This window comes from Phacochoerus africanus, chromosome 9 (genome assembly GCF_016906955.1).
Source record: "Phacochoerus africanus isolate WHEZ1 chromosome 9, ROS_Pafr_v1, whole genome shotgun sequence".
In the NCBI taxonomy this organism is placed as follows: Eukaryota; Metazoa; Chordata; class Mammalia; order Artiodactyla; family Suidae; genus Phacochoerus; species Phacochoerus africanus.
The window spans coordinates 8,015,128-8,039,443 of NC_062552.1; the positions used below are offsets into that span (position 1 = coordinate 8,015,128).

The window sequence follows — 24,316 nt, forward strand, 5'->3', positions numbered from 1 at the left end:
ACTCTACTCCACCGCAAACTCTAAGTGGCAGCCCACACGCTGAAGTGCTGAAACAATTCAGGAAAAGAAAAGCTGGGGCCTTCCAGGTAAGCTCTCTGAGGCGGTAGGAAGTGGGGGGAGCCACGAGCATCACACACCAGGAAGCGCTACCAGGAAGACGCATCAGGGAAACAGCATCAGGGAGGTTCGAGGCACCTTGAAGCCACTGCCTCCGAGTCAACTTGAAGGGGATCTGGAGTCACTCTTCCCTCCTCTGGGGCGTGCTGCGTCCCTCCCAGCTGCAGATAAGGGTGTTCACAGCCGGTGGCAGGGACACTGCCAGCTGTCTGACACCGATCAGGAAGTGGAGTCTGAGTGCGCCCCGCCCAGTCCTCAGGCCCGGCAAGTGTCTGAGAACTCACCCTGGGCCGAACTGCGGCGGGATCATCTGGTGACCCTGGTGTCCTTGCCCTCCCTCCAGGCAGGCCCGCGGGAGGTGGCAGCCCAGTCCTGCTTCATGACTGTGCTGCTCTCGTGCTCCAGTTTTCAAAGGCAGCGCCGAGCATTTCCCCACCGAGCAACCGCACACGTAGGCTCAGAGGGGTGAGAGTGTGTTTCCCTTCCGGTTACTGTGAAGTGCTGTTGTCTCAGTTCATTTCCTCCCTGTGTGGCTTCGTCTTCTTCTTCTTCTTCTTTTTTTTTTTAACCTCTGTCAGACCTCCTGATACACTGAGGGCAGAGTGATGCTCAGGCACAGGTAAGCCATCTGCTTCTTACAGGTACCGTTTGCTAGTCGGAGAAAGAGAGGTGATCTTTAAGTTATTCTTGCCATGAAGTTCTGTGGGCTGGACTTTCTAAGTGGCACAAGCACCTTTCCAGGCTGCATGGAGGCAAACATGAGGCTATTTAAGATCAGTCAGTTTAGGATTTTGTGGTGTGATGGGCTCAATATATGTTCTAGAGAGCTTGACTATAAATGCACACCAAACATCCTTTCATTTGACAAGTGTTTACGTAGCCTGCACACCGTGATAGGCAGCCAAACAGATCATTCCTGTTCACAATGTGCTATAAAAGCCTAATTTGATTATGTGAAAGCGAATATGAAAGTATTTAGCCCTCAACCCCTGTCTTCTTCCAGCTGCGCATCTGAATAGCTGATGTGCTCTGAGACTGACCACCTGTGTTAGAATTATGGCCCAACTCTTTAAACACTTTGGATCTTCTTGGGCCTCAGCTTCCTTGTCTGTAAAATGGGAATAAAGGACTGCTGTGAGAAAGGATTAAGTCAGCATGCATAGAGCACTCCAAGGGTACCTGGCACAGTGAATAAGTAAACAGTATATGAGTGTCTACTATTATTATTGCTGGCAAATTACATAAGTTCAGTCCTTTGCTTTTTTTCCATTTTGCCCCTCTGCCCACCCCTTGCTGGTACCTAGGAAATGACGCAGGGGCATAGAGGATTGAGGAGAGGGAGATGGTCTGAATCACAGATACTCCAAAAAGATTCAGTGGTGCCTGATGTTTCTGCTCCATCGCCGATACAGGCAAGGTGGTTTTTGGCCCTCTCCTCATCTTTTACACTCTGCTTGTGCTGTATGTTGCGCTCTTGCAATTTCTGTTTGGGTGTTGTTTTTTTTAATTTCCTATAATACTTCTCTCAAACTCAGATCCATGTCTTGTTTGTTTGTTTATCTTTTCTCTTTTTAGGGCCACACCCGCAGCATATGGAGGTTCCCAGGCTAGGGGTCCAAATGCAGCTGTAGCCGCTGGCCTATGCCAAGTGGTTTTCCTCCCTGTTTCTGTTTCCTCCCAAGTTTGTTTATTTTCAAGGACGTTCCTGTTCTAAGAATGGAGCAGAGGGGAGCCGTGCAAAGGGCAGGATGTGAAATCAGTTGCATGTTAGAGACCCACTGTTATTCCTTAATTAGTTCATTACATTATTGAAAAATTATCTAGTGGGTATTCACGGTGTGGCAGCCACGTTTTTTTTGTTTTTTTTTGTTTTTTTTTTTTGTCTTTTTAGGGCCACACACACCTTCTGCATACGGAGGGTTCCCAGGCTAGGGGTCCATTCATAGCTGTTGCTGCCAGCCTACACCAGACCCACAGCAACACCAGATCCGAGCCTCTTCTGCGACCTACATACACCACAGCTCATGGCAACGCCAGGTGCTTAGCCCACTGAGTGAGGCCAGGGATTGAACCCGAGTCCTCATGGATGCCAGTCGGGTTCGTTCGCCACTGATCCACGATGGGAACTCCCATGTCATTTATTTTTAAATGTTGAGCTGGCCTGAATCATGCTAAGGAACACTCTTCCCACAAGCAGATTCTCCCTTTTAAACATAGAAACAGTTCAACACCTTGTGCAACTGGGACTTCCAAATACATCAACAATAAGAGCATCCACATTCATCCTTGTACGCAGACATAGTTAGCAGTATTCACGGTGCAAGTATCGTGAAGGTCCTCCGTATTTTCCTTCCCTCTCCTTCTGAAAAACTTGAGTACAGGCTGTATATCAGGAACGGTTTCAGATTTGAGGTAGAATTATTCTAAACTTTTATTTTATAGTGCAGAGTATTCATAATAAATCGATAGAGGTAGAGAAGTATAGACAGTAAATTTTTTTTTTTCAAAATGCCCCTCTATGCAGTTCCCATATCAATAAAATACCACATCAGCCAAATATGATTTTCTTCATTAGATGTTTAGGCAGTACAAATTTAAATACTAAATTTTGGAAAACATGCTTCACGGTTATATAGTACAACTTGAAGATTAATGCCATCAAGCTGTTTCGAGTCAACGACAACCTAGATATACTCAAAAAAGCTAACTAAGCCTGAGCTTCTTTTAAAGAAAGTACTTGAGTTTGGCCACTTGATTATCCTTAACTCTGTTATTTCATCTGCATCCTCATAGCTCCTTTTCCCACTCTGAGGTGACTGGACCTCCCACTGCTGAGTTCCTCAGAATGGAAAGAGGACGCATCTGTCAAGGCAAACGAAGGAGCTCAGATTTTGTCCAAAAACAGATAATCTGATCTGTTTAGAAAAACAAGTTAAATATTTTTCCCACTTGGAAAGATGGAAGTTTTCTATGTCTGTTTTCCTACTTACAGTCTTAGATTTTCTTCTTCTTCTTCTTCTTTTTTTTTTGGTTTGTTTCCTTCTTTTTGATTAGTGGCAGGTTATGCCACATGTCAAAATTTTGAGAGACCACAGACAGTTCTGCCCAGAAACAGACAAGTATAATTCCCAATCACTGAATCCAATGAAGGCCATGTTTACATTTTCATCTTTATTTATACAGTTTTCTGGACGGCTTTAATTAGCTGCCTCATGCCATCTGAGCTGGCTGGAATCTCAGCACCATGGAGGGGTTTGTAACTACCTGTTAAGCAGTAGCCAACCTCCAGGCAACTGTTTTGAATCTGTCATGGATGTTTGGCCCAAGGAGGGACTGTTCTATGGAGTGGAGGCTAAGGGATGAAGGCAAAGGAAGTGAAGAGAATTTGAGAAGATAAAAAAGCTTAAACAATCTATGGTCCAGGGGTGTGGGTGTGTGTGTGTGTGTGTGTGCATGTGTGTTTACAATTCCATTTGTTTGACTCATTTCCCTCCATGATTGAAGACAATATTAGCCACATGGAATCAGCTGCCCACGAAGGAATTTAAATGGATATGCTCATGGGCTGGTTTGGCACATTTTAAGAGCAGAGCTGTGAGTATTATAACGTATGTCTCCTCCCTTCTGGGGAATGGGAATCATCTTGTGGTTTTCATCTTTCAGATGAAGAAATCAGAGGTCCTAAAGATCCAGCTCGTTTGTCCACAGCAATAACTAGTATGGACCTGCAAGCTCCTCTGAGATTTCTTGCACATTTATTTCCGATACATCAGTTCACAGGACACAAGGCCTGCCTTCAAGCAACTCATAGCTTAGTGGGAGATTGTCCAGCGAGATCAGCCTTCCCATTAATTGGTTCACTGGTGATAGTAAAAGCATTTAGAGAACAAAGGCTACAATATTAAAAAATGAATGAAGATCAGCTCCTTCCCTAAGAGAAATTATAAACGACAAAATGAACCTTATTAATATTCCTCTTTTGTTCTCTTGATGCTTACAACCCTCCTTCTCTCTCTTGTGACAGGACATCTTTGACTTCTGTTTCTTCTCCTTTCCAGGTCCTTCAGCCAAGTCCTGGAGTGTCACACTCTTACATTACCAGAACCTCGTAGAAAGCTATTCGAGCACCATGCTAATGTTGATTTCCTTGTTCTTGGTCTTCCGGGGGGGTCCTCCCATGTCCAGCCATCAGTGGAAGTTCAATTTACTTTCTCTCATGCTTCAGAGCTACCCAAACTCACTGGGGAAAGTTAACAAAGGCCAAATTGTTTTCTGGCAAATTCTTACCCCCAAACCTCAACGGAGGCCCTTCTGCTGCTCAGGAATCTTCTTACTCAACTCCTCCTGACTCTCTGTCACAGCTTCTTTCTAACCTTTCCTCACTCGGCAGAAGCTCTGAGCCCAGCCCTCACTTCTTGCTGTGCTGAGTGGGGTAAGACGCCAATGGGAGCTCTTTCAGCATCCCTCACAACCTCTGCAGAATTTCACTGTTTCATCCACCCCACTCCTCATTCCCCACTCATTCTTCAATCCCTTGAATTATAGCTCCAAGCGTTATCACTGGATTAATAAAAACAGTGATAGCTATCACTTTTTGATGTTTATCATGAGAAGGAAAATGACATTTTCACAGATGAAACCATTCGTCTCGCTCCCAGAACAGCTGTTTGAAGAAACATGGGTACCAAGAAGAGCAAAAGGAAGAGAGACCGAATTCTTTGTAAGAGAGAACTGATGACAGACATAAAAGATTCTGATTTACTGGAGGCATAATAAGTATCTGGTAAACACCAGGCACTGATTTATCTGTTACCTGTATCCTGTTCGCCTATCCCTCTACTGGGTGATAACCATCTTTGAGGTCCCCCAAAATGATTAGGAAAATCTTGTTCATGTTGATTTGGCCAAAAAAATTAAAAACAGACAACTGATACATTTATAGTGTAAAAAACTAACATGGCAGGTAAAACTAAAGTGTTTCCCAACCATCAGCTGTAATTTCAGTTCCCTCCTCTGCTTTGCTCATGGGGAACCCCTGCTGTCTGTTTGACATGTGTTCTTCCAAGACCTATTCTAGGCACTTAGATGAGTATTTGTAATCTCTGTCAATCTGCAATGTGCACCTGTGCAACCTCACCCTTGAGCATGTTTGTGCGCGCAGAGAACACAAGACGGGAATCATTGCGTTACACTCAGTTTCTGGGGGGGACCGTATAAACTGCTGCTCTGGTTTCCCATGACATAGGAATTTGAAAACAACATCTTATTCCTGAGAATATAAAAAAATCAGACTACGGTGCTTCTTTTGACGGGTGAAGAGACCGGACATCTCCGTCTATTTGACTTTTGACCACTCGCTTCCTGAATATACAGAAATGTGGATTTAACCTCCAACTGGTTTACCTCTGAGTAGAGATTCCCAGATCAAGTACCCAAAGTCCATTGTTAGTCACTGATAAAATGCTTTCTTTTCCCTGTTGCCTACACAATCACTTGACTACAAAATCGAGTCCGATCATGCCTCTCCCGAGGTGGGTCTGCTGACCGCACAGTGACCCAGTCCCAGGGAGGGACTGCCAAGTGTTATAAAATTTATAGCTATGTTTTTCTCTACAAGGGCTGGTGCTGTATCTTTCCTTTTCCTTGAACATTTCCTTAATTCTCAGAGCAGCCTCCACTTCATAATCCCATAGTGAGAGGCTCCTACTCTAAAGATTTAGAATTTTAAAAAAGTGATTCCTGGCACTTAACACCACTATCTGTTCTTTCCCTTCATAGTTTTTAGATAATTATTTTACTCTAGGACAACAGAAATTTAAAAGGAAGCCCAGCTTATCCCTCTTCTATTTTCACCACAACTTTTCAGACTACATCCAGCAAAAGCCTTGTGTCCACGGGCTCAGGGAAAGCCTAAGACGCGGTGCCCTGATTCTAGTCGCCCTTCTTACTCGGGTTCCTTCTCTCTTCCTCCTTTTGTGCCCAGCTTTCCTGAAAGAGCTGTCGACACTCCGTGCCTTCACTTCCACACCTTCCGTTCCCTTTGTTCCCTTTTTCTCACTGCATTCCTTCCATCCTGATCTCCGGCTCCCACCCCCAGCTCTGCAAGCAGCAGTCCCTGTTAATGTCACACGGGGCATTCTATTATTTATTATTATTATTATTATTATTTTTTGTCTTTTTGCCATTTCTTGGGCCGCTCCCGTGGCATATGGAGGTTCCCAGGCTAGGGGTCGAATCGGAGCTGTAGCCACCGGCCTACGCCAGAGCCACAGCAACGCAGGATCTGAGCTGCGTCTGCGACCCACACCACAGCTCACGGCAATGCCGGATCGTTAACCCACTGAGCAAGGGCAGGGATTGAACCCGCAACCTCATGGTTCGTAGTCGGATTCGTTAACCACTGCGCCACGACGGGAACTCCACACGGGGCATTCTAGATGGTAAAACCAAAAGTCATGACAACATCCTCCCTCTGTCGTATTTAAAATGACTGATCACTCCTTTCCTCTCAGACCCCTCTTTCTGTCTTTGGGGGCCCCTCTCAGCCTTGGTGCAGCTCCTTCATGGTTCACTACCCCTCTCCATTTACTGCTGCCCATCTTTCACCACTGGACCTCACACACATTGCCACTCCGCTTCTCTCTCTGGATGGGTTCATCTCCTCTCACAGAGGTCTGGGGCAAGCCTTTTCCTCCTGCACTCCCCATTAAAGTCACTGCCACACCCAGTCCCTGTCTTAGTTCTGGTTGCTTCAAAAAAAAAAAAAAAAAAAAATACCATGGACTGGATGGCTTAAACAACCAAACATTTATTTTTCAGTTCCAGAGGCTAGAAGTCTGAAATCAGGGTGCCGGCATACTTGGGTTTGGGGGAGGGTCCTCTTCCTGGTTTGCAAATGGCTCTCTTCTTGCTACATCCTTACACAGGGAGAGAGATGATACTTTTTTTTGTCTCATAAAGGACACTAATCCCATTCATGAAGTCTCCATCTGTATGACCAAACTACCTCCCCAAAGTCCTATCTCCTAACACCACTACACTGGGGATTAAGCTTCATCATGTGCGTTTGGACGGGGGTGGGGGGAAGACATAAACGCTTAGTCCATAGCCGTCTCTTTGCCCTAAAACATTACAAACCTTCTCTTTTCTTCTCAAATCTAACCTGTCACTAAATCCCGTTATTTAAAATATTAAATCATACATCTTGTTGACCAATTCAGTACACACCCAATTTAGACTTAATTTAGACTTTCACTGCTTTAACTGCCACAATAATTTCTAACAGAGACAGGGCGTGGGGAGGGGCCTCAGGAAATATTCATTGAATAAGCATCCCCACAGTGCCAGACAGTCTCATAGAAAAATCCCTAATCTCCTCATGTCGTTGTTGGAAAACTTCCACCAGCTCCCTGATGCCTACAAAATACAGTGAAATGACTAAGTTGGTGAAGCGAGACCCACGCTGGCCTCTTAGATTCTCTCCCGTTTATCCAAGGCCTAGAGTGTCCCTCATCTTCCCATCTCTCCAAACTGCTCACTCTTCCCTAGCACTTCACGTTTTCTCATGATTACTGGATTGCAAAGGCTGCCCTCCTTCCCAGAATGTCCGTCCTTCTTCTCTTTTTTGGCAATATTCTTCGAGTACCCTGGACCGAGTATCTCTCCCCCTTTCACTGCCACCAAAGCTTCTAGTATTGCGTTGATCATGTTGTGTCACAATACTGTGTCTGAATCCTTTGGACTTCAAAGTTCCTGATGGCAAGGTACTGTGGGCTTATTCATGTTGGAGACCAAGCTAAATGTTTTACAAAGTGGTCTATAGAAGTCTTGCACCAAAATCACCCACCAGGCAGTTAGGTACAGATTTCCCAGGCCCCGCCCTGAATGACTGAATCACTTTCTCTGGGGAGCGGAACCTTCCCAGGTAATTCTTGTGCATGAACATCTGGGAACACAGTTACAATATCCGACAAATATTTGATGAATAAAGACATGATGAAAAGTGCTAAGATCGCTACTCCTGTAAATCGGCTCTATTTCCTTCATTCCTCGGGGAATATTTTAGCTAGATTCAGGTCCAGGGAATCTGGCTCAGCCAGGGGTCAAAGTGACCTAATGGGAAAGAGCTCTGCATTAGTCTCTAAGCAGGTCATGCAAGCAGCTACTGTCCTGTCTAAACGCCAAACTAGGTCTAGGGCCACTCAAAGCCCTGAAGATGGTTGGTCCTGATAAGGACTAAGACATTCTTGCTCAAGTGAGAACTGGTTTTTCGGGCAAGGCCTGCATTTTTAACTCACCAAAGTCAAGTTCTCAAGCTTAAGTGGTTCACAAGTACCTTCAAAGGAGTCTCACTTTCTCATCTGCTGTGCTTATCACCAGTACGGGTAACTCTGATATCAGTTAATAACCCTTCCTGTTGACACTGGGTGAGTTGTGAGTGGCCTAAGAGTTGTCAGACTTTAGGTGAGGCTGATGGACTTGTGAAGCCACAGGTCTCTAAAATGTCCTTTTAAAATTTCTTCAGTAGATCTGAGCTCTATCAACATGAGCTTGAGATCTGTCTAAGGCACCATACCAGGCTTAACAGACTAAAAAATATGCATTATCTAAATGACCTCAGGATGATACAAAGTATCTTCAACAAATGTTTGTTGGATATATTCCTATTTATCAAATAACTAAATCTTTTCAAAAGTACATAGAACAAAAGTGTAGAAACACATCAATACCGTTGGGTTGTTGACTATCAACATATGTACCTTTAAAGTGGAAAAGAAAAGAAAGGCCTCAGGAGTGATCTGAAGGTGGTGGCTTTTTGTGGAGGAGTTGAGACCTGGGAACGGCTCCCAAGAAGAGGCAAGGTACAGGCTGAACATGGAGCCGTCTCCTAGAGAGGTCAAATGATACAGTTGGGCTGAGTCTTAATTCATTAGTTGTCTAATGAATTTTAGTACCTATTATTCACCCTTTAATATTTCCATCACTTCTTTACTACACAAGAAACAAACCACCACAAAATTAACTGTTTAAGACAAAACACACTGATTATCTCATAGCTCCACAGGTTAGAAGTCCCACCCAGGTCCTCCAGGCTAGTTAGCACGTAGGCAGGGCTGCATTCCTCTGGAGGGTCTAGGGGAGAATCCGCTTCCTTGCCTTTTCCTTGGCTCCTGGCCCCCTTGTCCGTCTCAGGCACTAATGTTCTAATCTCTACAACGGTTCTTCTGTAGTTACATCTCCCCAACCTCAGCTGGGAAAAGTTCTCCTACTTGATTTTTAAGGACTGTGGGATTAGACTGCAGCCTCATGGAGCCCAACTCAAGATCGCCAACCTCACAGTTGGAAGACCCCTGTTGCCATGTACAGGAACATATGCTTAGGTTCCTAAGATCAGGACATGGACATGCTGACAAGTCTGTCCATCACATACAGAAACTGAACATCTAATGTTCACGGAGGTTAGGTGACTTGCCCAAGATCACTAAGCTTGGAAATACTGAACAGAGGAGTTAAATTTTTTTCCGGATGCCAAGGGTTGGACACAAGCACATTCTCAACGAATGGAGATTCATGATAAAGGGATGTTAGGAAGAACTGGGTAGAGGGTCTGGATAAACGTAGGACCCAGCCTCGCAGGCACTGGCACGTCCTGCTCAGTCTACAGATACCACCATCGTGCTGGTCTCTCAGCAGCAGCATCCATGGCACACTCTTGACACTTCTCATAACCTTTCTAGCTCCTGTCAATGGTCTGCTTAGCTTCTCAGTCTTAAGTTCTACCCACGATCTTAGAAATTCATGGCTTTTGCCCACTGCCTCCTCTCCCCGAGTCTCTCAGTTTGGTGGACCCTCCGGTCACTTGTGTTTCTCTCTCTGTGTCAACTTCATGCCTCCTAAGAGAAAGGATCTGATAGAGTCCGTTAATCACTGCACGCCCCTGTCCTATGGAAGACTCCCGCTGGGTTATTTCATCGGCTGCTGGTCAGCTCATGGATGGCCATCTTCAAAAACAACTGCCTCTGCTGTACAGCACAGGGAACCTACCCAATATTGTGTGATGATCTACATGGGAAAAGAATCCGAAAAAGAATGGACGTGTGTATATGTGCAACGGGATCACTTTGCTGTACAGCAGAAATTATCACAACATTGTAAATCAACTATACTTCAACACAACTTTGAAAAATGAAAAAACAAATAAAAAAAACCCCAAGGAGTTCCCATGGTGGCTCAGTGGGTTACAACCTGATGAAGTATCGAGGAGGATGTGGGTTCGATCCCTGGCCTCGCTCAAGTGGGTTAGGCATCAGGCGTTGCCATGAGCTGTGGTGTAGGCTGCAGACACGGCTTAGATCTGGCATTGCTGTGGCTGTGGTGTAGACCAGCAGCTGCAGCTCTGATTCGACTTCTAGCCTGGGAACTTCCATATGCTGTGGGTATGGCCCTAAAAAGCAAAATAAATGAACAGGTCACTATATAGTTTCCACCTGGAATCCTGGCACGAACAGACTATTTTCTTCATTGCCGCCCCCGCCCCCTCCCCCCGAAACTGTAAAAAGAAAAACAAAAACAATGCCCTCCCACCCTTCCTGGTTCCATCAGCTAGGATCAGGGGGTCAAATATGACAACGTGTATGTATGAAATCACTTAGGGTCCTTTCCCTCAAAACAGGGCTGCAAGCAAGGGGGCGCAAAGAGACTTTTCTCCAAAGCCTGGGCCAGAATGTCTTTCCAGCACACCCCTGCGTACACTGCCGCTGAACCACGTCAGGAAACCACAACTGGAATATTCTAGCTGAATGAAAGCGTGTGAGCGGGGGCTAAAAAAGAGGAGAACAGTGCCCAGAACCAGTGCTGAATATGGACATTCTGAAAACGGTTTAGGTAGCTGTTTTCAGTACTTTCAGACCCTAATTGCTGATCTTTAAGAGAGGCCACACAGGCTTATGAAAGTTCTAAAATTATATTGTATTTATCAGTGACCAGAACCTCAAGTTGCTCCCACAAACCACACAGGGCCTGGTGAAAGAAGGCTTTGGAGAGGGGACCCTCTCCAAAGTTTCTAAACTTTTACCCATTTGTTTCTCCACCTATGTTTGCTCCGAAAGGGGAAAGTGGACTCGTTAACTTGGAAAGAATGAGTCTAAACAAGCTTCAGAAGGAGAAAAACTCTCTTGGGCCTGCTGAACCCTGCCACCCACCCCTCCGCCTCATGGAAGAATGCTGCCGTAAAAGCTTCATCTGATATTTCCCACAAAAATGCGTGCTGTGGTCACAGCTCAAAGATGCCAACGCAGACCTTGAACACAGCCACCTCCTCACTGAGAACACAATCGAGGCTGCTTTTCAGTCTGGACCTCAGTCATCGGGGACAAAAATCGATTTCAAATTTCAACTAATTACATGGGAGGAAATGGCCATCTGAGAGACAGAGGCCTTGGCATAAACATTTTCCCTGGTGGTGGGTTGGGATGCTGTCCTGTTAAACGCAACCAGGGCTTTTTCCTCCTCCTCTTGTGCTTTTAGAGAGAATGCCAGTGGCATGTTGTCACCCCAATTTTCTACACCCTGTAATAATTCACTGAATTCATTTATTTTTACTCTGAAATACACAACAGTGTTCATGCAGGCAATCAAAACATATTTTTTTTGAGCAATCAGCCCTGTGTTAGGAGCAGGGGATAAACTCGTGAGTAAAAATAAACACTGTATATTGTGTGCCCTGCATGCTTTGGCTACAAATAATGCAAAAATGGAACTTACAGTGGCTTGAACAATTAACACGTGTTGCCTCATCAAGCAAGAATTCTGGGGGTAGATCAATAAATACTTCAGGTCAGTTTTATTCTCAGGTTCCTTCATAATTGCAAAGTGGCTACAACAACTCTAGGCAGCACAATCTCAACCACATCCAATGCAAATACATAGATTAATAAACAAAAGCCAAGATGAAAACACTCCCCTTTGGGGGGCTCACTCCGCAGCAAAATGCTCTCAAGTCTTAGCAGGCAGAGTTGCATCACAAGCCTGCTCCAGAGTTGACCAACAGCAAGACAAATGAAATGGTCGTAATTTACTTAGACTAGTCACGTTTTGCCTCCAGGGATTCGGAGAGGGCTCAGTCTTTGCTGAAGCACAAGGTGGCCCATATACAAAGAAAATCTGGTTCTGTGGGCAGGAAGAAAAGATGAGCTATTGGACAAGAAGCCAGCAAGCTGGCCTCAGTGTGGAACTTCCAGATGACACGGGAGGGATGGACACAACACATTCCCCAACATACATGTTTTTCGCAAGGAGCCCAAAAGACAGAGAGGCTCCAATATCTGCTTTGCTCCTTAGTACTTACAGGATCTTGAGTTACCTCGATTTCTGCATGTGTAAAGTGGGAAATCATACCTGTCTCATTAGGTTGCCGTGAGGATCAAATATATTAGGATCTGCAAACTAGGACACTACCACACTGTGCCTGGCCCATAGGAATTGCCCGATAAATGCCATTCCTTTCCTCCAACCCCTCAGGCTGCTTAAGTTGAAATGGCTGGGTAACTGAGAAGTCCACCAGCTCGTGTTCTGCTGGGTAACCACTGGGACATGAGTATAGACAGAGGCTTCCTGGGGGAGGTGTTGCTATCCCGGTTGCTAGGGACCACTAAGGTCCTCAAAATGCTTTTGCCACCCCCAAGGGGTGCTTTCCACGTTTTTCCCTATTATTTTATCTTTCTGCAGCACTGCTGCTCTTTTCAACTGCCTTTCTTTTCTTTCTTTCTTTTTCTTTATTTTTTTTTTTTTTTGTCTTTTTAGGGCCATACCTGTGGCATATGGAGGTTCCCAGGCTAGGGGTCTAATGGGAGCTGGCCACAAGCCACAGCCACAGCCACAGCCACAGCCACACCAGATCTGAGCCATGTCTGTGACCTACACCACAGCTCACGCAACGCCACATCCTGAATCCACGGAGCAAGGCCGGGGATCGAACCTGCAACCTCATGGTTCCTCATCAGATTCGTTTCTGCTGCGCCACGGTGGGAACTCCTCAACCCCCTTTCTTTTGGATCTCTATCTTCCCCTGCGTTCTGTGATGACTTTATCTTGGTTTACCTCCTACCTCTCTAGCAACTTCTTTCCACGCTCCCTAGGAAGGCTCTCTTTAAGGCCCTCCCCGGAGCTTTGTGTGCCACCTCTTCTACAAGCTCACTTGTCAGTTCTTGAGGTGAGATTCCATCCTTTCTTATACCTTCAATTCCTGGTTCTACATTTACGACATGTATTAGATGTTCAATATCTATTTCTTCAATTCCACCAGTATGTCTTGAATGCTTACAACAGGCCGGGTACGGTTCTTCAGGCTGGAAGTCTAGCAATACACAAAACAGAACATTCTCTGCCCTTCTGATCTCACGTACTAGTGAAGAGACAGACAATGAACAAAGAAACATTTCCAGTTAGCGATGGAGTTAGTGCTGTCGAGAACATCGCGCTGGCAGATAGGAAGGGGAAGACACGAGAGAGGGACAGCTCCTTCGCGGGGGACCTGGGAACGCCTCTTCAATGCCACGTTTACACAGAGACCTGTGTGTAAGGAGTGAAGGAGCCAGACGCGAGGCCTGGCAGCAGCAACAGAGAACACAAGTGCCCGTGGTGGGATCACACTTGGGCTCTTTAAGAAATCCTCAAGGAGATGGAAGGAGGAGATGCAGGAGAAAGAGGAAGAAGCAGATGGGGAGCAGCCGGGGGGCGCGGGCGCAGGTCTGGGAGGGCCTCATGGGCAGTGTTAGGTCTTTGGCCTCTGCTTTGAGGGAAGCGAGAGCCGCGGGGTTTTAGGGAGAAGAAGGCTAGGATCTTCCTTCCACTCCCAGAGGATCACTTTGGTGCTTGTGTTAAGACGAGACCATCGAGGCCAGAGCAGAGGCAGGAACTGCTGTCAGGAGACAAGTGCAGTGACCAAAGCGAGAGAGATGATGAGCGCTTGGATGAGGGTGGTGGCAACGCAGTGGTGAGAAAGGGATCAGTTTTGGTTCTAATTTGAGATGAGGTCAGTGGGATTCTCTGTTGGCCGTGGGGAGTGAAAGACAGAAATCAAGGTCAGGGGCAAAGATTCTGGCTCTGGCGAGTGGAAGAAGGAGTCGTCGTTTTCAGAGAGGAGGAAGGCTGTGGGGGAGCCGATGGGGATGGAACAGAGTGAGGTCTGGGGCAGGTTCCATTCTCTATGGAAATACTGAGTGTATTTGCTGGGAAGGAAGCTGGTTGTAAGGATGCGGAAGTCAGGGGAGAGGCCTAGAGGCAGGTCCTTGGGAGGGAGGCACCAGCGTGTAGGATGACATTTGAAACAGTGACACCGGTGAGATCATCAAGGGGATGTGCACACAAGGGGACGCACACTGACAAGGGACAGCTGGGCGTGCGACAGCTGGAGCGGCCGGGAGGGGTCGGTCACCACCCAAGGAGCCTGAGAAGGAATGGGCCTTCTCAGGAAAGGAAGGAGAGAGGAGGACCACCGCCAGGCATGAGCCTGGTGTCCTGAGAAGCCAGCAGAGTGTCCAGGGGGATGCGACATATGTCAGCTGCTGAAAGGGGACATTCAGCGAGAGCCGAGAACTGCTCCACAGAATTGGGGATGCAGCGGTCCCCTGGGGACCTTGACAAAACGGTTTTAGTTGTGGGTGGAGGGATGGGAGGAAAAGCTGGAGGCTGTGGTGTGGACAGCTTCTTCGAAGGCTTTGCTGTAAAGCAGAAGAATGAGTGACAGTGGAAGGAGGGTACAGAGGCAGACAGGCTTTTTCTGTTTGTTTGTTTTTAAGATAGGAGATTTAATATGCCTGAGAGCTGACAATCGAATGGGGAAATTTTTATGACACAGGGGAGAGAAGAGAGAATTGCTGGGTTAGGTTCTTAGAAAGAGTCAGGGGATGGGGTATGGGAAATGGTGGAGAGGGTGGCTCCTGTTAAGAGTTCAGTTAAACTACTCCATGCCATTGCTGCCCCAACATTCATGTTGTTTGCCAAGGGGCCTGCAAGGGTCTTAAATGGATACGAGCCCCTCATACAGGCACATGCCCTAGAGAGCAGCCCGCAGAGTCGCATTCAAAGGCAAGTTCCTGACATGACTTCCCCAGCAGCCCTTGTGACCAAAAGGCCCTCCCGTCTCCAGGGCCTTCCCCTTGTGTGCCCCTTAGCTTTTGCCTTTTTTTTTTTTTTTTTTTTTTTAGGGCCACACCCGGGCATAAGGAGGTTCCCAGGCTAAGGGCTGAATGGAGCTGTAGTTGCTGGCCTACAGCACAGCCACAGCAACACGGGATCTGAGCAGAGGCTGTGACCTACACCACAGCTCACAGCAATGCTGGATCCTTAACCCACTGAGTGAGGCCAGGGATCGAACTTGTGTCCTCATGGATACCGGTCAGGTTCATTAACCACTGAGCCACAACGGGAATTCCTTGTGCAGGACAGGACCCTTAAATAGGTTCTGGTGGAGAGGACCAAAACCACACTCACTTTGGCTTGAATTGACCAATCTGGCCTTAGCCTGGGAACCTCAAGGCACTCCGCCCATTACCCTAATAAAGGCGCGTGCCCCACGTCCTGTCATTCTCCATCTGCACCCTGCCTTGACCTGCTTGCTCTCAGGGCCCCTGGCTGCACGTGCTATACTTCCTCCAGGACCAATGAATAATGAACCTATTTCCATTTTTCTTGTGGTCTTTCATTGAGCCTTAGTCACCATCCCGCACCCTGTGCTTCCCTCAACCGATGCTAATTTAACAGGGTCGTTAATAGCTTCTAGTAAAGAGAAAGGGCAGATTGAGGGATGGGGGCTGAGTGGGTGTGTGGCCTCTCCTGACCCTTGTGTTTCTTCTGTGAAATGGAAAACAAGGTCACCAGCCAAGACTGAAGCCTGCGAGGAGGTGATGGAGGGTTAGGGAGAAAGGAGCTTGAAGAGTGAACGGATTAGGGGAAAGTGGTGGGATCACTGAATCTGTACTGGCTGTGGCTGAACCCTGATAGCTCTCCTGAGTTCCAACCTCATCTCCAGCTACCTACTGATATTTATCCCCTGGCTTTCTCTCCCTACCCACCTCCAGCCAAGCCTCCTGTGCTCCTTATTTCAGTGATTGTCACTCTCATGCCCCCAGGTTTCCGCAGCAGAATAATAAAGACTTTGAATAGCTCATAAACTAGGGTACCACAATATTTCTTATTTTCTGAGGCTGAGAACACTGGAGGAGAATCGCACTTTGGAAGGACCATTATTAGGTCAGTTTGAACATTCTCAAGTTATCTGTGAGAGATCCAGTTGGGAATGGCGAGTGGTTTGGTTGATACACATTGGGTAACGGACCAACTATTCCCGTAGTTATTAGGAGGAGTGCATACTGCAACCTGTTAACCTGGGGGTCTTGCTGGCGTACAAAGAGTGATTTTGGATATTTAATACTAAGCTCCAGAGTCTGTGGTTCTAAAAACGTCCAGATGATGCCAACAATACAGGTTCACAAACCTCACTTTGGGGAGCAAAGTGAGGAGATGGAAACCCACGCTGATCCTTTCAATTTCACGTGCTAATTGTTATAACAATACGGGGACTGCCTGAACATAGTTTAGCATGAGGATTAAAGCAAAACCGTGGAGATTGCTCACTGCCAGGCCAAGGAATGTGTTGTTGATTCTGAGAAGTATGTAGAACCATGAAAGAATGTGAACAGAGCATAACACGGGTCTACTGCAAAATGCTTCTTGGAAAGTCAGCCATGTGTCAAGTGGAGATAACACAGTGAACAGTCCGCAGGGAAACCAGGGACCTGCTCTCGGGAAGCTTATATCCGAAGGGTTAGACAGCTCGTAGTAAGAAAGCAAACGAATAAACAAGGACATTTTAGATTGTAGACATGCTGTAAAGAAAATAAGAAGATTCATGGGCTTGAGCCTGAGGGGACTGCTCTAGCAGTAGCTGCTGAGTTAAGAGCGAACCACGCAATGCAGCCAGTCCTGCAGGGATCTGGGAGGACGGCATTCTGGGCAGAGGGAAGAGCAGGGCGGTGGCCTTGGGGCAGGAGTGAGCGGTGGGGCAGGATGATCAATGAATTCCGTGTGACTGGAGCCTGGCGCACAGAGGGAAAAGATCTGGGACAGGGCAGGGAGGGTGAACAGAGGCCAAGTCACGAAGGGGCTTTGAAAGTTGCCTTAAAGCGTTTGCCTTTCATTTTAAGATGAGAATGAAATACTACAAATTTTATTATTTTATTTTATTTTTTGTCTTTTTGCCTTTTCTAGGGCCACTCCCGTGGCATATGGAGGTTCCCAGGCTAGGGGTCTAATCGGAGCTACAGCTGCCGGCCTAGGCCAGAGCCACAGCAACGCGCGATCCGAGCTGCGTCTGCTACCGACACCACAGCTCACACGGCAACGCCGGATCATCAACCCACTGAGCAAGGGCAGGGATCGAACCCGCAACCTCATGGTTCGTAGTCGGCTTCGTTAACCACTGAGCCATGACAGGAACTCTGAAATAATACAATTTTTAAAAGATAATTTTGCTGCTGTGTGTATGGTCAGTACCTTTGTGAGGTTGGGTGGAGCATGGATTCCTTGGACACGCTTGGAACTGTACTTTAGAAAGATGAATCTGTCAGCAACATATAGAACAGCTCACAGAAGGGAGAGCTCTTCAGAAATGTGTACAATTGGCAGTTAAGGAGAGCATGAACGGGGGAAATCAGATTCACACTCCCAAATGAGGCTACAGGAAGTGAGATGACAGATTCAAATAGTATTCAGCGCGCTTAAGCCAAGACTTTCTCATTAACACCCTCATTTAATCCTCTCTACCACCCCACAATCATCAGTTTCTGAAGTTTTAACCTAGATCTATTGAAAAAGAGAGCCAAGGGCATCTAGTTATCAGCATTGAAATGCTTCAGGTGACTTTAAATTCAGGGCTGGTTGAATTACTGTGTCTCTACCCTCTGGCCAAAGCAATGAAGATGCTTTACCATTTTTAAAGTGACAAGTGCTCTTCCTAAGCCTTCGTATTTTCTTTAAACTCTGCTGATTTAATGACAGCCTAAGTAGTGAGATTTTAGGATTCTAGGATGAATCTACCTTGAAAATACCTATGAGCAAGATGACGGAGCCTGCTAACGAAGAGGCTCTGCTTCTCGCTGAGGTTGGTGTGGAATCTTGCCAGCGAGTTAAGGTAAAGGCAAAGCTTGATGCGATGCCTTCAGCTGCAATCCTCATTTGTATTTTAACGTAAATGAGTTTCAGATCCTTCTTGAGAGAAAGTTTTGGCTGGGAAACTGTGGACGGTTCTGGGCCCAGAGTTTGGGGGCAAAGGGCTTGGGGAGTAGAATGGGGGAGGGGAAAAGGAAGGAGGTGGCAAAGGGCAGTCACCTTCACTTCCTTGCCATGGCTGCAGGGAGCCCGGAAACAACCAGCCACCCCCTTCCTGAGCCCGGGCTCTCAAGATGCTCAATGAAGAAGAAAAGAAGGTCTGGTTTTATAACTTTGCATGATCCATGCTTGATTAGATTCTTGTGTGAATTGCGCACCTGGATGGTTACCTTAAAATCCGCATTTCTTTAAAAGGGAAACTCCGATCTGCACGTTGACCGCTTGCCCTTGGTGTCGCTGTTGCTGGGCTGGTTCAGCCATCTCCAAACCAGAAAAGGTTTTGGGGCAGGGGGGAGCTACAAGGTAGGGCAGGGAGAACTGTGCACCTGAGATTCAATTTCGTAGAAGTAGGGAGAAGACAAAAGAGGAAGGAAGGAAAGTCATCACTTATTAAGGTCTGCTTCGACACTTCTTGTGAAGCTTCTCTCAGGGGCTCCTCGTCCCCTCCGGTTCTCCTTGCAGTCTCCAGGGTAAGAGATCAGCCCAAGTGGTGAACACACCTCCTGCCAGGTCGTTTATGAGGTGGTGGTGATAACTAAGATTCATCAAGCATGTAACGCATGCCAGGGGCTTTACGGGGACGCCTTCCGGTAGTAGTCTCAAGACCTTAGGAGACGGTTCTCATCCACGTACTCATTTCCCGATCAAACAGCGGAGCCCTAGAGATTCTAAGTCACTTGTCCAGAATCAACGGTAACACGATTCAAACGCAGGCCACTGGTCAAAATCACCTGTTTAGCCGTTATGGGATTTTACCTTTTGCTGAGACAGGAAAGGCACAAAAATTATACCTGCTCTGGATATAGCTTCCCCCTAAATTAGTGTTTGAGGTCATCAGGTTCCTTATTTTTTGCCTCTTTTTTTTTTTCAATCCCTGAAGGCATCCTCTCTTTACTTAAAGTACCTGTGGCCCTCCTGTACTGTATACCTCATTACACTACCCCCTGTTTTCTGAAAAAATTACCCAATGTCATTTGCTCATCTGTACCCATCTATGCCCTCTAGGCATGAATGCATTTTTGGACTTTTTATCTCTAACTATAAAGAAGTGGGGGTTTTTTGTTTGTTTGTTTGTTTGTTTGTTTTGAGAATTTTCAGCTATCAACTCAGGGATAAAAAGATCCATTTGTCTGTTGACTCGGGTTTTGCAATGTCTTGGGCTGGTAACTGGTTGGAATATCTAGATGTAAGAACGCTTTCTCAGGGATTTCCTGCTTATCTGGAGAGCCTGAGCGCCAGAACCAATCACTGGAAATCTGACCTCTGGGTGAGGTGAGGTGTAGGAACAAATGCCCTGCCTCCTCAGCTTTGAGGGCTATGATTCTGAGACACTGAGGCTTAGCATCATCTGCCCGAGCACTCGTTCCTTCATTCATTCATCAAGTAGGCATGGTTGCTTCAGTTGGCACCAGGAGCACTCTGATCACCAAGACAGAATTGTTCTTGTTGCCACAGAGCTCACAACGCAGAGTCGGAGATAGATATTAAATAAGAAACTTCAGGGGAAAATGGGCAGATTTCATCTCCCATTGGTTTTTCATTTCTCTTCCTTTATTACTCCAGGGATATTGTTCCTTTTTCTCCTTCCTTTCTGCCCCAACTCCCAGTTGCCATGTATCCAGACTTTCCTTTCTCCCTGGTGCCAGTATCCCATCGTGGACGCCTCTATCTCACTTTGCCTTGTGGATGATCATTCTGTTTGGTCCGGCTTACTGCCAGCCAGAAAGCCCATGGCTCGTGGCCCATTTATCTCTGCTATGAGCCTTTGGGTCACTCCAAGTACAAAGGATTAGGAACAGTGACAAGAACAGGAAACAGCCTTTGACCAACCTCAGCGCATCCATTAACTAATTCATTTATTCCTTCATATTCATATTCATTACATAGCTGCTATCTGCCAGGAACTCAGGTAGAGGAAGGAAAAACCATTTCTGCAGAATAAGAAAACAAAGAAACTATACATTTACCAAGGCAAGCAGCCATGGGATTGGGCAGCATAAAAGTCACTGGTGCCTGTACCAAGAATAATTTCAGTGACGTGGAGAGATGAGAAGCCAGGCGGTGTGGACTGAGGGGGAAATGGAGGTGAGGAAGTAAGTAACAGTCTGAGTTTGGAAACAATTCTTTTGGGATTCCTAGCTATCAAGAGGCAGACATGGGTAGGATGGCGTTGGAGAGCGAGATCGGAGAAGAACAATGTTTTACCTTTTTTTTAAGAGGAGAAGCCCTAAAAGCATAATTATATTTACAGATCTATTAGAGCACAGAGAAGAAAGCAGATCACCCTGCTCGGGTAAGCAGAAAAAGTTTTACGCAAGGAGATGATGTTAAGCTCAGTCTTAAGAAAGAGTAAAACTTTTCCAAAGGAAGAAGGCCTTGCATGCAAAAGGAGCTTGTTAGCCAACACACAACGGCGTGTTTGGAACATGGTCAGCAGCTCACTGCATGGAAAATTTTACTTCTGGACCCTGTTAGAAGGAAGGAAAGCCCATCCAAGACCTTTCTCTACCTTTTATCTTTGCTTTCAGTTTTGTCTTTAAAATAATTGGCTAGGTCAGATTAAGTCTCTTCCAATAGTAAAATCCATAGCTAACAGTGATTTGCCTTAACTGTTTTGTTAGAATGATAGCCATACTCCCCCCAGGGAATACCCCACCACGGCTTTTTCCTAAAATTATGCTTTATGGTGTGAAGCTTTCCTGGAGGCTGGAGGCTCAGCTGAAAGTGCCCCACTTAGGGAAAAAAAATCATGAAATATTTTTGAAGTCTTATTGTGTTTTACCTTAAAAGTTCTCGTGCATCCTATTCCTTAATACATTTGACATGGTGGCTACTAACGTGTGTTATTATTTACTAACACCCCAGGAAGATAGGCCAGCTTCACCCTTTAGATTTAAGTATTTCTACACATAAACTCTGAGCAAAGCAGAACGTCCCTGTCTGGCTTCCATTCCCTAGACTTTTTTCCTTGCCCACTCCCTGCCGGCTTCATAGAAGCAGCTCTTTGCACGAGTGAAATATGATGGAACCTGGGGATACAGAGGAAGGGAGCTTTAAGAGTAGCTTAACTGAGTTAATGGATCTTTATAAATATCCTAGGCCAGAGGGAATCAAGTAATTGCATTATGAGCCTTAGGATCTTAGCTACTCATGTATCATATTATTCACATCCACTTGGGTGTATGAATTTTCTTTATGGAATAGTATGAGATATAAAATCCACATAAAGTTGCCTGAAAGGAAAAAAAAAAAAAAAGACACACATTAATTGGATTTTTGGCAAAAGGCTGAAAAAATGTCCCAGACGGATGAAGCAAGTTATTTTTAGACAACGTTGCCCTAAAATATGTTGGTGCCTCTGTGAATGAGTTCATAACACATGCTAAAAACTCCTTTGGCCTGATCCTTTAAAAAAAAAAATAAACCTCCATTTTCCCTTTTTATTACATAATAAAATAAAATGAGCCGTCTCCCAGTGCCGTCTCCTGGAAGCATTCCTCCGTTGAAATTTCTTTTTATCTGCGTCCACCTTCATGTTTCCCTTCATACGAGCCCCCCTCCCCCCTTTTTTTATGTGCCCTACTTTCGTAACCTAAAGACATTAATAGAAATTTAAGTTCTTTCCATCATTCATTTAGTATTTTAGTTGTCCCCATTTTTCACCCATGAGCTCACCCTAATGACTCATCAGATTTCCTGCACTTCAGCCCTCTGCTCTTTTTCTAATGAAAAAGTTGGGGACTAACACTTTATACGGCATTGTCCGGGGAAGATTAAGCCCCTGGTAGTTACGGAGATTGGGCTCTGTGATAAGAGATCCGCCAATGATTAGAAGACCTCACCTACTTGCTCTTAAAATGGAATTCGTCCAGATGGTGCCAATGGGAATTAAAGGACTGCATGGTCCCAGAGCAAACACAATGCCTGTCTTCTGGACGCTCTTAATCTCAGAGGTAAATGAGGGAAATAGGGCTTTCTGAGGCCTGGCCACACATTCCCTTGGTGATTAGAGTACCAAATACTCATGATTTAAAGTGACTAGTTATCAGATACTAGAAACATCTTCTAAATCATTAAAGGATTTAAAGCTCTGCCTGATGGTCCCATGTTATTGAAATTAAAGAGTTTTAGAGTTATTTATTCTATTGCTGAGGCTGCATCTACAGAGGCTTTCGATAATCTTGGACATAGAGGTCATTGGAAGGAGATACATTTATTCTAGAAAGCACAACATGGATATGGATACGTTTCCTTGGAGAATCCTGTTTACTTTGCTTACAGAACCTCTACTGAGTACATCTTGGTCAAATTTCAGAAACGCTATGCAAACAGGTGTACTTACAGCGCTTCCTTCTTTATGTTTCTAGCAGCCTAGAGTTGGACATCAGAGTTAAAATAGATTCTTGCTTTTAAGGGCTAGGAAAATCCAGAGCCCCTCTGCACCCACATGATCTTGCCCCTTAAATTATTCCCTATAAAACTTTCTGATGACAGAGACAATAACTTTCCAGTCTTTAGGTGCAAGCTCAAATCTCTGATAAAATGCACATAGTCTGGTGGAAACTTTTATTTTTTTTTTTTTAGGGCCGCACCTGTGGCATATGGAAGTTTCCAGGCTAGGGGTCAAATCAGAACTGCAGCTGCTGGACTGCACCACAGCCATAGTAACTCTGGATCTGAGCCAGGTCTGTGACCTACACCTCAGCTCAGGGCAATACGGGATCCTTAACCCCCTGACCTAGGCTAGGGATCGAATTTGCATCTTCATGAATACTAGTCAGGTTTGTAACCTGCTAAGCCACAACAGGAATTCCCAAACCATTCCTTATATTGTTATCTTTCATTTTGACTTGAATGTAAATGAAGGTTCTGAGAGATTATAACTTTGAGTGGAGAGGAGAGCTGGGGTCACTGAGTTGCTGTTGTGTCATAATGAGGAAAGATAGGACAAGAGTGGAAATGAATCAATTCTGGACTTGGCTTAATTCAACACAGTTGTGCATGGGATGGCCTTGCTCTCAGTCATGAAACTTGTGCAATTCCTTCAAAAGGAGGAGCTTCCCAACTGTGAGCGCTTTTTTTTTGGAACTAGGAGTGGCAGATACAGTGTCCTGGAATCTAGGATCTGCTCCCTTCTCTGGAGGCCCTGTCTGTGGGCATCATCAATCTATGTCCATGTGGGCGAAGAGAAATGACTTCTTTTCAGAAATCTTAGGTATTTGTATTTCATTTTGGAGGCAGAGTGATGCAAAAACTTCCAGTCAAGTCATAGAGTTTGCATGTAGAGTTTTCTTAAGATGTCTTGTCTGGTTTTGCTATCAGGGTAATATTGGGCTTTGGTGCAAGGAGCTGGAAAGTGTCCCCTTCTCTTTTCTTTTTTTGGGGAAAGTGTATGGAAGATAGGGATTCTTTAAACATTCGGTAGCATGCACTAGTGATACCACTGGATCTGGGTTTTCCTTTATGGAAAGTTTTTTGATTACTACAATGTAGAGAAAAAGAAAGTAGATTCGTGGTTTTCTGATGACCACCAGGTAATGGCTGACTGCCTAGTAACTGCTAAGGGGCTGAGGGTTTCTTTTTTTTAGAGTGATGAAAATATTCTAAGATTAGATTGTGGTGATGGTTGCACAACTGTGTGAATATATTAAAAACACTGAGTTGTTCACTTGGAGTAAGTGAACTCTACCAGAGGCGATTTATATTTTAGTAAAGCTGTTTAAAAAACAGGTATTGACTTGCTTCACTTAGAATAATACTAAGTCAGACAGAGAAAGGCAAATATCACATGATATCACTTATATGTGGAATC

The 24,316-nt window shown here is 45.5% G+C and overlaps 1 protein-coding gene across 2 annotated transcripts in view; it reads right to left on the reverse strand.

Moving 5' to 3' along the window:
* Window positions 1-24,316, reverse strand: part of NEDD9 (neural precursor cell expressed, developmentally down-regulated 9) — a 286,215-nt gene that overhangs the window by 175,512 nt on the left and 86,387 nt on the right. Inside the window, exon 1 of one of the 2 annotated variants that reach the window (XM_047795754.1) lies at window positions 402-528. The exons of the other annotated variant lie outside the window; for it this stretch is intronic. The gene's annotated coding sequence lies outside the window, so the exon portion shown is untranslated. Of the gene's footprint in view, window positions 1-401; window positions 529-24,316 lie in introns of those variants that run through there. 2 annotated transcript variants of the gene reach the window in all.